A 12,581-nucleotide genomic window follows, 5' to 3' on the forward strand; every position below is an offset into this window, starting at 1 on the left:
TTTTAAATTAAATTCTTTTATTGGTACATTGTAGGTATACAACACAATTACATTTCTCATTGGGAATTGTACCTTTACATAATGCATCTTGGTTCTTATTTTTTCCCCATTCCTAGCCCTCCCTTCACACCCTCCACCCTTCCTTATTTACAAAGACTTTATTTCCATTTTTGCCATTTCTCAGCATTTTTCCTTTCCCTTCTTTCCTTTCCCCTGCCCCTCCCACTACCCCTACCCCTTTGGACCTTTTCTTCCTATTTTACATTATCGATTATTCATTCTAATAATTGGTACATTTTAGGTATACAATATAATAACATTCATCATTGGAAATTTGCACCTTTACATAGTCCCACTTGGTTCTTATTTTTCACCCTTGCCCAGCCCTCCCTTCAACCCCTCCAGTCTTCCTTATTTACAAAGATTTTGTTCCTGTTTTTCCATTTTCTCATATTAATCCCATTCCCTTCTATCCTTTCCCCTAGCCCTCCCACTTCCTTCCCCTTTGCCCCTTTTCTTCCTATTTCACATTACCTATTATACATTTAGTCCTTATTTACACTTTCAGTTTCTCACACCAGAGAAACTATTCGGTATTTACACATGTGTGTCCTATTTATGAAATGGTTATTTCTAAAGAAATTAAATTACATCTAAAATTTCAGGGAACATACATAGTTGATATAGTCTGCCTTCCAAAGTTGCTGAGCTTTGAGTAGTTTAAAAATTTTAACATTCAACGAATATTTATTGAATTCCTTTCATATCTCAGGCTTTGATTTTGTTATATTCACTTATATGTTTTGTATAATCTCAAAACAATTTGCTGTTTGTTCATGCATTCAGAGGCCTAATATGAAGGCATATAATGGAACATAGAATATAGTGTATTTCTGAGTTTAGTTGGCCTGAATTGTTGCTGATGTTAGAGAACTATGCATATCAAAGATAATGATGGTGCACTTATCAGGAAAGAGCAGAGCAACTTAGAGTCACTGTTGAGCATTGGCGAGTGTCTGTAGTCCTGTTCAGGGTCCTGAGATGATGTGGGGAATCATAGCTGTTTTACCGTGTTTTGGGGGGTTTTTTGGTATCAGGGATCGAACTTGGGTCCTTGCTCTTGCGCAGCAGGCGGCGAAACCACTGAGCTAAATCCCTGGCCCCTTACCGTTGTTTCTTTAAGGCCAAGTTGCAGCTGAGCAATGAGTCTAGTAAAACTGACTTTCAACCTTGCAGGCTACAAGAACTACTAGGTGTTCTAATCCCTTGCCATGTCTTAGAGAATACCCTTTCCTCCCCTGTCCTTATAGAATACTAAAGGCACCCTTTGGCATAAATATGTACTTTTCTGAAACCCTTGATCACTAACCCCAATTAGCCTGTACACATCTGCTAACCCTACTCAGAAGGACTTTTTTAAAAAAACAATGCCGAGAACTGTAAGCCCTATCAAAAGAAGGGATCACTCAGTCTTCAAATAATATTTGGCTAGCCTCAAAATTGAGACAAGTGAACAATAAAATCATCAGGACCTGGTAGAAACATTCCTGCAATAATGTTCCTATACTCCTTTTCTCATTTTAAAATAAAATATAAAGGTCCCTGCTTTTTTTCTGGCTCTTGGAATACTCTCTTGGAATTCATCCACTGCTCCCTTGCAATGTATCAACAAACCCTTGATTTTTCTATATTCCTTGACTGTTGATAAATTCTTTTTACCACCCGTGGCACCAACCTCTCCACGCCGCCCCTCAAAGGGCAGATGACACTGACATCTGTCCTTTCTGGGCTGACTCCACAAATGTCCGCATATAACCATCTTCTGCCCATGAAGACTTTTTTTCAGTTTTAATTATTTATTAGTACATGTTTGCATTACATAATGATTACATTCCCCATGGAGACTTATGAAATAACCATGTGAGTGCATAAGGCAGCTACAGACATATACCAAAGTGCTCAGGACTATTCACATTGTGAAGCAAGTATGATGAAAGTTGTGGTCAAAGAGCACCCGTCCTGAACTGGATAAAGAAGATGTGGTTTTTTTATAGAATGGAGTACTACTCAGCCATAAAGAACGAGAAACTAGAGACATGTATAGCTAAATGGATGCACATTGAGGCCATACTCTTAAGTGAAATATATAGGACACACATGTGTAAATACCGAATAGTTTCTCTACTGTGAGAAACTGAAAGTGTAAATAAGGATTAAAATGAATAATTGAAAATGTGAAATAGGAAGAAAAGGTGCAAAGGGGAAGGGGAAGTGGGAGGGGAAGGGGAAAGGAAAGAGGGGAAAGGAAAAATTATGAGAAAAGAAAAAAATGGAAACAAAGTCTATGTAAATAGGGAAGGGTGGAGGGGGTGGAGGGAGGCCAGGGAATGGGGAAAAAATAAGAACCAAGATACATCATGTAGAGGTACAAGCACCCAGTGATAAATGTAAACGTATTGTATACCCAAAATGTACCAATAAAAGAATTTAAAAAAAACAAACAAACAAGAGCACCCATCCTGTATGTTAGGAGAGTCTTGGGGAGAAAAGGGCGCGCCTGCACTGGGGGCCTCCCTGATCTTCCTCCCTGCTTCACTGCAGGACAGGCCCTGTGCCTGAGGGTGGTCTAAGTTTTGTCTTTTTAGAGTCTGAAGGCTTTTTTTTTTTTTGGCCAAGTCTTGGAGTAGCTGAATTATTATTCCTATTTTATAGATGAACAAATTAAACCTCAGTGAAGTTCAAGTAACTAAAGTCATATATCTCTAATAAATGGGTGGACAAAATTCAGGTTCTGATCTCAATTCTAGTGCTTTCCCATTGAAAATAAACATGGATAGGGTGTGTGATGTTGTGTGTGTGCACGTTTTCTGGCCTAGATCTGCAGCAGATAAATGTGTGTGTGTGTGTGTGTGTGCATGCATGTAAATACTGGTCACATATGTTAGCTCTCTTGATAGCTATTTCTTATAAATAACTTTCCTACGTTTTCAATTTTTTAATTTTTTTTTTTTTTTGATACCGGGGATCAAACTCGGGTCCTTGCACTTGTGCAGCGGGTGGTGAAACCACTGACCTAAATCCCCGGCCCTAGAAATTCTTTTTAGAACGTACCTCTTTTCAAAAAGATCCTTACAATTACAAATTATAAAATTACAGCCTAAATATATTTCATCATTTTGTTTTATTCCAACCAGTTCTGTCTGGTTGATCCAGAACACTTGGAAGTTTTGAGGCTATATACACCTCAGAAGATCTACTTAATGGCAAAATTTATGCACGGGGCAACTTGATATTCTCAGCCAGCATCAAAAATTCAAATTCTACTTCCACACCCGAAAGCAGAGGGGTTCCGGAGGGCATCCTTTAGGGTGTTTTTCAGCGGTTCCGGAGGAGGCTGCTTGAACCGGACACACCTCCTACCCAGTTTGGGAAGCACTTGCAAGCCCTAAGGAGAACAAGGCTAGACTCAACTTGGGTCCTGGAGACGTGGCAGGAAAAATCAGCCGTTGCCATTTCATTTGCTTTCTGATGATCAATCCACTCTATTCATGACCACAGGTATTTATGCTCGTAAGGCAGAACTTCAAGTCCTAATCCAAACAGATTTTTGGCCACGTGGCTCGCCCTGGCACTGACCGCTGCGGAGGCGGACTCACACTTCTCCCCACTCCCGAGTTGTGTGTCTTGCTTTGGAAAGATCAGGAGCCACGTGCTGTGCCCCCGGCGACGTGTGATCTTCCAGGATCCTATCGCAGCCCACTTCGGGTGCCGGGGTTTCGAGCCCTGCCCCGGACCTAAATTCGGCGCCCGGAGGTGGGCCCCGCCCACTTTGGCCAGGGTCGGAGCCGCGAACGCGAGCCGGAGCTCGAGCGGCCGCGGCCCCTTTAAGGAGCCGCGCTGCGGTAACCGGAGCCCGCAGTCCGGGCGGGCGCGGCGGCGGCGGCGGCGGCGGCGGCGAAGCCTCGGCGACTGCTCCTTCAAGCGGCCCGGAGCCCGCGACGTCCCGGCTCCCGCGAGCATCTCGCGCCGCGGCTCTGGCTGGCGCCCGCCCTCGAACCAGGTCGGATGACCAGGCGCCCGTAGCCACCGCCGCCTCTCCCGGCCCGGCGCCGCCGCCGCCCGCACGCGAGTCGCCCCGGGACCCGGCCCAGGTGACGGTCTGGAAGGGGCCGGGGAGGAGGGCGGCGAGGCGAGCCCCGCACCGCCCGCGGGCGCGGCCAACGCGTTTCGCACCGGACTAGCGCGGCCGAGGGCGCGGCGCCCCGGGGCCGGGGTTGGGGAGCCCGAGTTGGGGGCCGGCCGCTCCCGCAGGTGCGCGGCACAGCATCCTCCCGCGCCGGGCCGAGAGCAGCGGCGTCCCGGGCCCACGCCGCCCCGCGTTCCACGCGCGTCTCCGGCCGCGCCGCTCGGGCTCCCGGCTTTCCTGGCGCTGCTGCTGGGGTCTCAGGTCGAGGGTTGGGTGCAGCCTCTGTGCATCCAGGGAGCGCGTTGTTGTTAGAGACCCACGTACGCTCAGGAATATCAAGTGGCCCCCTCCCAGCCTCCTTCTAAAACAAGTACTGTAGCTTTTATTTACCCTTACAGCTCTCAAGTGGGTCCCATTTTTAGCCACCGAGTGCTGAAGAGTCTGGTGGGAAAGGGACCGAGCTCAGAGTCAGGAAGAAATACCATTCTAATCCCTGCCAAATTTGTTAAACAGAGTGCCTCGCTTTACCCAGCCAGGCAATGGGGTTTTCGATGCCAGCATTTTCCCGACCGTCCCGAGACGGTCACAGAGGCAGGAGAACCTCGGTGAAAGCACCTTCAGTTGTCTGAGTTTTCTTAATTGCACACGTTTGCGGATTAGTATGCATGTTTTTATATGAAACTGTAAAACTGACCTTAGAGAGTGATCTCTGATGATGTTTAAATTAATTCAGATACCACTTTGAGAGCAAGTGGAAGAGTTTGTGTAGATGGTGTGAACTGATGTATGCACTAAACAAAAAGCTGTCATTTTAGCGAAACCTTTACAAAGTCATGAATTGAGAAAATTAGACTTTTCAGATGAAATACTGCTGTGTGACCACGCAATGTATAGTGGAATACAACCTCACCTTTGTGTACCCACTAAGTTCCTAAGTTCGAGAATCCCAGCTCCCTTTTAAGTATTCTACATATGAGGTAGACAGTTTACCTCCCTTTCCCCTCCTTAACTTGTATGGCTGAAATTAAATTAGAAATGTGTACCCTCACCATGTTAGAAGATTTGAAAGAATGGCTTGACGAACCCTGGCTTTTCATTGTCCCCCTACTTCATTTCCTATGCCATATGATGATCCAGAGAATAATTTTATTTTGAAGATGCTTATTTTTTCTCTACCCCTGCTACTCCTTTTGCTACATTGCCTCCTTCCAGAGTTTGAATCTTTACTGTGTCATCTTGCATGAGTTTTTATCTATCTAGGCTCGATGCCTTGGACCCAGCTGCTTAGTCATTATTTCATTATTCACTTTCTGTTCTGTTCTTTTCACTGTAAGGCTTCTTTATTGTGGAAGGAATGATGGCCCTTTGCTGTTAAAACGTTGTATTTACATGGAGGTAAATGGGAATTGGAGGAGTCAAGAGGCTTAGACTATGTATTGCAAACTCCAGAGAAGCTGGGTCTTTGTTGTGGTCTTTGAATAGACCCCAAAGTAAGGTGCAAGAGTTGGCTTGTCTTTTCCTTCATTTTGGGAACTCTCCATTGGAGAGATTCCGTGGTTACCAAGGAAGCCTTGGAGCAGGGAGCGCTCAGAAGCCTGCCTCAGTGACATACTAATCAGGAGCATCACTGACAAGGAGAGGGAAGGAGCAAGTACCTGCTGTGCCTGAGAGGGGATGGACAGCTCTCCCTACAACCAGATAACCATGTGGGGGTAAGGAGCCCTGGATTCCTGACTGGGAAATGGGAAGAGGGCTGGCTTGCAACAACCGAAGGGTATAGTTTTAAGGCAGAATGTGGAGTATAACTGAGGTTCGATGGGTCCTCCTGTCCCTTTCCCTCTGAGAGTGTTTGTTGTCCCCAGCGGGAGGGCAGCCACCTTCCAGCTGTGGGACCTGTTCACTCTCCTTCCTGGTGCTCTAGGGGAGGCCTGGTGTCTGCGATCTTCTCTCAAAGATGGCCTTACAGGTATTAGAGGAAACGGAGCAGTTTAATTTGTAAGAAACCCTCTAGACCTCAATGTCTCTCTTTATCCTTTCTGAATTAGTGTCCTGATTACTGATTAAAGAAGGATTCATTTAGGCTTCAGTATCTCTTGGAAGGTTAAAAAGTGGGATACTTAGTTTGCCTGAAAAGAGTAAACCGAGCAGTCTACACTGAGTTACAGAAAACTGTAATTTTTCTTTTGAGGAAGATAATGAATTAATTGTTCGGGTGAGAATTATGGGCGCTTGGACAACAGAGCGCAGGCTTGGGAGTGGAGTTATGCTGGACAGCTTGTGCCTTTGTTCTTGAGAAGAGAAGAAAGGATCCCACCAAGGATCCCACAGTCACCTCATTGTGCTGTCCCTCCTTCAATTTGCCCCGTGAGAAGAAAGCAATGTGGAGGTGGAATGGCCATCTGTTCTCAGGATGGAAAACAGGCTTCTCTGAACAGGAGGGATGACTGTATTCACCTGTGTTGGTTATCAGCCACTGGGATGTATTATTACACCAAAGAATGTGCCACATCAGGAAACTGAGGCTAATTTTGTAAGGATGCCTAAGGTATTTCACTTAGTGACCTTGGCAGTACTGTATTTTTTTTTCTTGTTGGGGAGGAGAGGTAGCACATAAAGAAATGGAGTCCTACTGCCCTGAGGACTGTTAATCCTGGTGAGACAGTTGGATGTGCTGTAAGCAGATCCCAGACCTGAGAAAGCAGGATAAGGCAGAAATAGCAAAAAGTATTTCTTTGCACAGAACATTGGTCTGTTGAAGGAGAATACAGTCTTATGGATACATGAGAAGGAGCTCGTGAATCAGTGTACAGTAAACGCCAAGGTTTTTGAAAATAGCCAGTGAAGAAGATAGCTGGAAGTCAGCTCAGAGCTTGAGCCAGCATGGAGGAAAAGAGCTGCTGAACAATGGGGCCAGTGTCATGGGGGTGGGGGTGTGGGGTGGGGGTGTTGACTGGGTCACCAAGGCTGGCGAAAGCAGTGTTTCAAACATTTTTAGATGACAACAGCACAAAATGCATTTTATTTTGAGACCTAGGACATAAGTAAGTATATGTGTTTTCAAAACAAGTTTCTGTTTCTACTCTGTTACTCTTTCTGTTCTGTGTTCTTAAAACATCTTAACCTGTGAATAGATCAGAGTCTACTATTTGGAAATCTTTTGTTCATTGGGTAGAAAATCACTCCCCTGCAGTGGAGCAGGCTGGACAGGGGCTTGGAGCTGCTGGGGTGGTGGTGGTGGTATACACTTGATTGAGGGCTGTCTAGATCCCTGACTTGGTAGGGACAGAGTGGTGTGTGGAAACTCATTGGTGCCTGAAGGGAATAAGAGTCACAGAGATGAAAGGCAGCTGGATGGGGCTGATGTACAAAAGGGGACTTCCCACTGGTTCTGTCCACTTCAAAGCAAGACAGTTGGTTTTGAGGGAAGAAAAGGAAGTGTGAAAGGAGTGAACTTGGATCTGAAAGCAGATTTCTTAAGAGCAATAATTTTTTCCCCTGTAGGTTAAGAGAGAAGACAAATGGATCCAGGACAAATTGGCCAATAGATTTAGGTCATGTCCACTTTTGTGTGTTAGATAGGGAGCACAGGGCTTATAAGGCACAGTGGTGAGTAGGAGGCTCACACCTCCCCTTCCAGCTTTTAGAAGTTTGAGCAGAAGCAGTGGATGGAATGTGTTTCTAAACCCCACTTGCTGATCAAACTCGTTAGGAAGTTGGCCGCTTGCCTCAACTGAGAATTGGAAAAGTATTCTCATTCCATTTTATAAAAGGGTTAGGCTACGAAGTCTGTTTCATGATCTACAATCAAACTCAGGCTTCTACCTCATCCAGCATCTGGGAGCTAATTCCAGTGTCTGCCCTAGAGTGAATCAAGGGCATAGCCTATCTGCAGGCTTTTGATTTTTTTTTTTGTAACAATTAACATCTGACTTCAACACCTAACACTCCAACCAGTAAGTAAAACAAACCCTGTGGTAAAAGTACACAGGTATCAGAGTTCACTCCAGCATGTTTGCTTGATTACTGCTTGCTTTTATCATTGACACTGCGACCTGGTTGGTTCTTCCCTTTGACCCATCTTGCTGTGGTGATTGCTTTTCTTACCTTACTTCATATTTTCTTAATGTTTGACCTTACCCTTCCTTATAAATGCTTGCTCCTTCCTTCTTCTGCCCTTTTCCCTTCATGCTTCCTAAATGCTGTCTGTCATATATTTATCTAGTGCCTTCAACTCTGGTTTCTCCAATGTCATCTCTGACCCTCCTGACTTATGGTATCCTGACTACTCCCGTGGAACCCAGTTTTGGATCCTCAACCTAGAAATAACTGCACATGGATGAGTTTATATATCGGTTCTAATTTAACTTTAAAGTTTTAGGGACATGGAGAAACTATCTTGGTCAAGGTAATTTTAATTTGTTTTCTCCAGATAGGCTTAAAACTCATTAAAAAGCCCCTCGTTATTTGGGGGGCCAGGGGTTCAGCTCAGTGGTAGAGTGCTTGCTTAGCATGTGCAAGGCTTTGGGTTCATTCCCTGTTATTAAACATACACAGAAGTATATTTTGAAGGCATGGAAAATTTCTTCCTACTGGATATATATTTAGTGGGAAGGGAGGCCGAAGGAGTTTCTATTTGATGGAAAAATTTGAACAAAGTGGAAAACCACCTTGTCAGAATGCTAAGTTTTAGGGACGTGATTCTTAAAAGTAGTCTTGCTTGAGTAACATATTTGCTCTAAGACATGTACAAATATTGGGACAATTATGAATGTCATTAAATACATTATAATATTACCTGCTCTTTAAGGCCTTACAAGATGATAGCTTAGTTCTGATTGAGAAAGACTCCTTGCCTTTTCATATATTTAAAAATAACCTATGCCATGAAACAGATTTCTTATGTGTTTTGTGGGGGAAAAAAAGGGAGCAAGATAAAGACTAGAGGACGGGAGGCTAAGATGGAAAGCCTGGCCAGCCACACCAAAGACATCAAGCTGGCTTGGCATCGTCTGGCTTCATATCTCTGACCAAATCCTTAAGACACTGTGCATTTTGAAGATTTGAGAATGTTTTACAGCTCAAGATCATCAATATTTTGTCTAGTGTGTGTGTGTTTATTACAAAAGAAAAACTAGCTCATTAGTAAAAAAAAAACCAACAAAAACAACAAAAAACTATATACAACTTGTAGCCATCAGAATAAAATGAAAGTTCATTTTCACCTCTTCCCCACCTTCTACCTTCCCTGGTTTCACTCTTAAACACCACCAGTTACCAATTTTGAGGTATACCCCTGCAGACCTTTTTTCTACCACAATATGCCCAGGTACTATTTGTTTATGAGAAATTGATCATTTTGCAGCCTACCCCATCACCTTTTTCATTTAGATGTCCACATAATGTGTGATAGTGCACATGTATCCTTATGTTTAACCATTTCCCAATAGATGGCCTTCAAAGTTGCTGCTGCTAATGATCCTTCAGCAAACACCCTTGTATATACTTCAATTCACACTCTTATGAATTGTGTTGAGGGTAACAGATCCATTCAGTACTATACTGCCTATTTTATAATTCAGGGAATATAATGCCATGAAATTTTACATATTTTGCTGTTTAATTCCTCAGATATTCAGCAGTAAAACGTAGCAGTAGATGCTATGGGAATTTCACAGTGGGACAACATACAGCCCTTGATTATAAGACCATCCCATCTAGTAAAGGTAAAAGGATGCATCTGGACTATAATATCTTTAGTTTTATTTATACCCTAGCCCTTTTCCAAAAGGTATTTGGGGTGGCTTAGAAAGATGCATACACTATGACAAGATAAAGTATACTTAATAAAAACGGGAAATGAGTGAGGCTAGTTTGTGTATTTTGAGATCCTGTTCTCTTCTTGCTAGAAGTTCTGCAGCAACCAAAAAGAAGAGGCAAACAATCCATAACCAGCTTCACAATATCCAGAGAGGAAACCAAATTGGAGAAGCTCATCTCTTCCTGATTGTAGGAGGCGAGAAAAATTTACTGTTTGGCTTTTCAAGTAAACACTGCATTTACAATGGCCAGCATTCTCAACAGCATTCTCATTATTGTATAGTAAAAGCTGGTGACTTGGCTTTGTGGTGCCATTTCATGTCATGTTCCTCAGTGCTAGCCACGGGTTTCATGCCCTGAAACTGCTCAGTGAAAGGTCAGTAGAGTGAGGTGTAAGTTCGTGGGTTTAGTACAGAAATAGCTGTAGGAGGACTTAAAGGGACACATGATCAGTGTAAACAGCAATGTGATAGTGTTCCTGGACAATTTTTTCTACAAGGTAATACATGATAATACTGTTTGAGTGACAATTCTGTGATTAAAACCCATTTGCCCATGAACACTTGGCTTGTAATTTAAGCCAGAAATGAGAATATTCTAGATGGTCCTCACTTTTTAGAATTATTACAATGATTAAGCAAACATTTTCTAAAACAACAACAAAACTCCATACTTGATCTATGCGAGAAGATTGGTACTTCTTAACTTTGTTTTTTTTCTATTTTTATTTATTTATTTTTTTGGTACTTCTTAACTTTGGTTAACACCACATGGTTGCCGGGGATTTAGCTCAGTGGTTCTGCAGCCTGCCATTCAAGCACAAGGACCCGAGTTTGATCCCCAGTACCAAAAAATAAAACAACAAAAAAAAAACCACCACATGGTAGAAGGGATCAGAGTTAACATTTGAAGAAATTTTGAGTACATCTTCAAGCTTAAAATTGTTAGTAGGTTCTTGAGTGTGAAAGTATCAACAGGGCTTGGAGGTCTGCAAGTTGAGGCATTAGGAGCCTAATTTGTAAGACTAGGGAAAGTTCATCAAATTCTTGTCTTAGGAATAGTGCCCCAGAATAGTTCTTTATTACCAAGTGTTTGGGCCAAATTTAGGTCCTTTTATGTGACTTAACATACTTGAGTTTAAACAAGAGGTTGCAGAAAGTTTGAAATTTGAGGCCACCTAGTTTGCAAAGTATTTCGAAGGAAACTGTCACCATGTTTAGATTATTTGACTGCCTACCAGTATCAAACCAGATACTGAATCAGGTGAATAAATGCCATGTTTATTGGGAAATGGTATAGGTGGAACCATTATTAGGTAATGGGAGTCTGAAAGGAAGAGGTCATAAGAAAAACTGTTCTCTGAATACTTTGGGTAGAGCTTTTAGTGGTCCTTAGGTAACAAAATAGAAGGCCACCTAGACAATTTAGAAATTCTTAGCAGTGTTCTTATTTTAGCCACCAAATTCTCCAGTCAAATCCTAAGTGTAGAAATGCTGCAGGGCCCTTAGGCCAAGAGGGAAAACTTAGGCAGAATGATCACATTGCTTCTGATAGAGAATGTCACACTCTTCTATGATATGATGCAGTCAGAGAAAATTGAGGTAATACTTCTTGGTTAGGAAAGCGCTGGTCAAACACTGTTCTTGAGTTATGTTTCAATCTACTGCTGAATTCCAAACCACCCACAAACCCTAGTGGCTTAATGTAATGCTTTGTTTTTTATTTCTGGCTATTCTGTGGGTTCGCCAGGCCATTGTTCTATACTGGCTACAGGCTCATGTGAGTGAGCACATTCAGCTGCAGGGCCTGTTGGGCTGGAAGGTCTAAAGTGGTTTGCTATCTGGCTGAAAGTTGGTATTGAATAGTAGCCATTGGCTGAGCAACCTGTCTCCTCCTCGAGACCTCTCACCCTCCCATAGACTAGACAGGTTTCCTTACATGGCAGAGGTAGGGCAGCATTCTGAGTGGAAGGCACACACCAAAAGGTCTACTTAGGCCCATCCAGGCTCCACAAGCCTCATAATGTGTACTGTACCTGTATTCTGTTTGTCAGCAGGTGGCCAGCCCAGCCAAGATCCATGGAGGTGGAGACATAGACTTCACCTCTGGACTGGGGTGGCAGTGTCATGTTACAAAGGAATTGATTACCACTAAATAATTTGCCACAAAGTGGCTACATGTGGCAAGCACTATGCTGTGTGCATTTAAGGCATTATCTCACCTAACCCACACAGCCATCTGGCAGAGTTGGCATTCTTATCTTCATTGTGTAGAATAGGCCAGAAAGGCCTGTTCTTTCCACACAAGGCCACTGATAAGTTTTGGCACTAGGGTTGATTCTAGCTGTCTCTCTCTTGCTGAATGGAATTCTTAAGAACCCAACATATGGAAGAAAATTGCTAACTTGTTCACCAGCTCCTCTAACCCATTCAGTACTCTCTTCTGTTTCCCGTGGGGAGCAGGCAACAGGGAAAGGAAAACAGAAGGCAGGAGGCAAAGCTTTAACTGTAGCCACTTTCTTACATCCCTGGGACTTTCTCAGTTGTGACCTGATTGTTGATTTGAAGGTGAGAAGAAC

At 43.4% G+C, this 12,581-nt stretch overlaps 1 protein-coding gene across 5 annotated transcripts in view; it reads left to right on the forward strand.

Annotated features, from left to right (window-relative positions):
- The window catches only part of Tlcd4 (TLC domain containing 4), a 106,127-nt gene that overhangs the window by 21,793 nt on the left and 71,753 nt on the right, over positions 1 to 12,581 (forward strand). For 2 of the 5 annotated variants that reach the window (XM_021255338.2, XM_021255337.2), the window contains exon 1: positions 4,016 to 4,151. The exons of 1 other annotated variant lie outside the window; for it this stretch is intronic. The gene's annotated coding sequence lies outside the window, so the exon portion shown is untranslated. Of the gene's footprint in view, positions 1 to 3,423; positions 3,559 to 4,015; positions 4,152 to 4,404; positions 5,899 to 12,581 lie in introns of those variants that run through there. 2 more of the 5 variants (XM_004841221.4, XM_013070872.3) reach the window with 2 other exon arrangements.

The sequence above is a fragment of the Heterocephalus glaber genome, unplaced genomic scaffold (genome assembly GCF_053883595.1).
Source record: "Heterocephalus glaber isolate CG9 unplaced genomic scaffold, H.glaber_assembly_v1.0 deba00001442, whole genome shotgun sequence".
NCBI lineage: Eukaryota > Metazoa > Chordata > Mammalia > Rodentia > Bathyergidae > Heterocephalus > Heterocephalus glaber.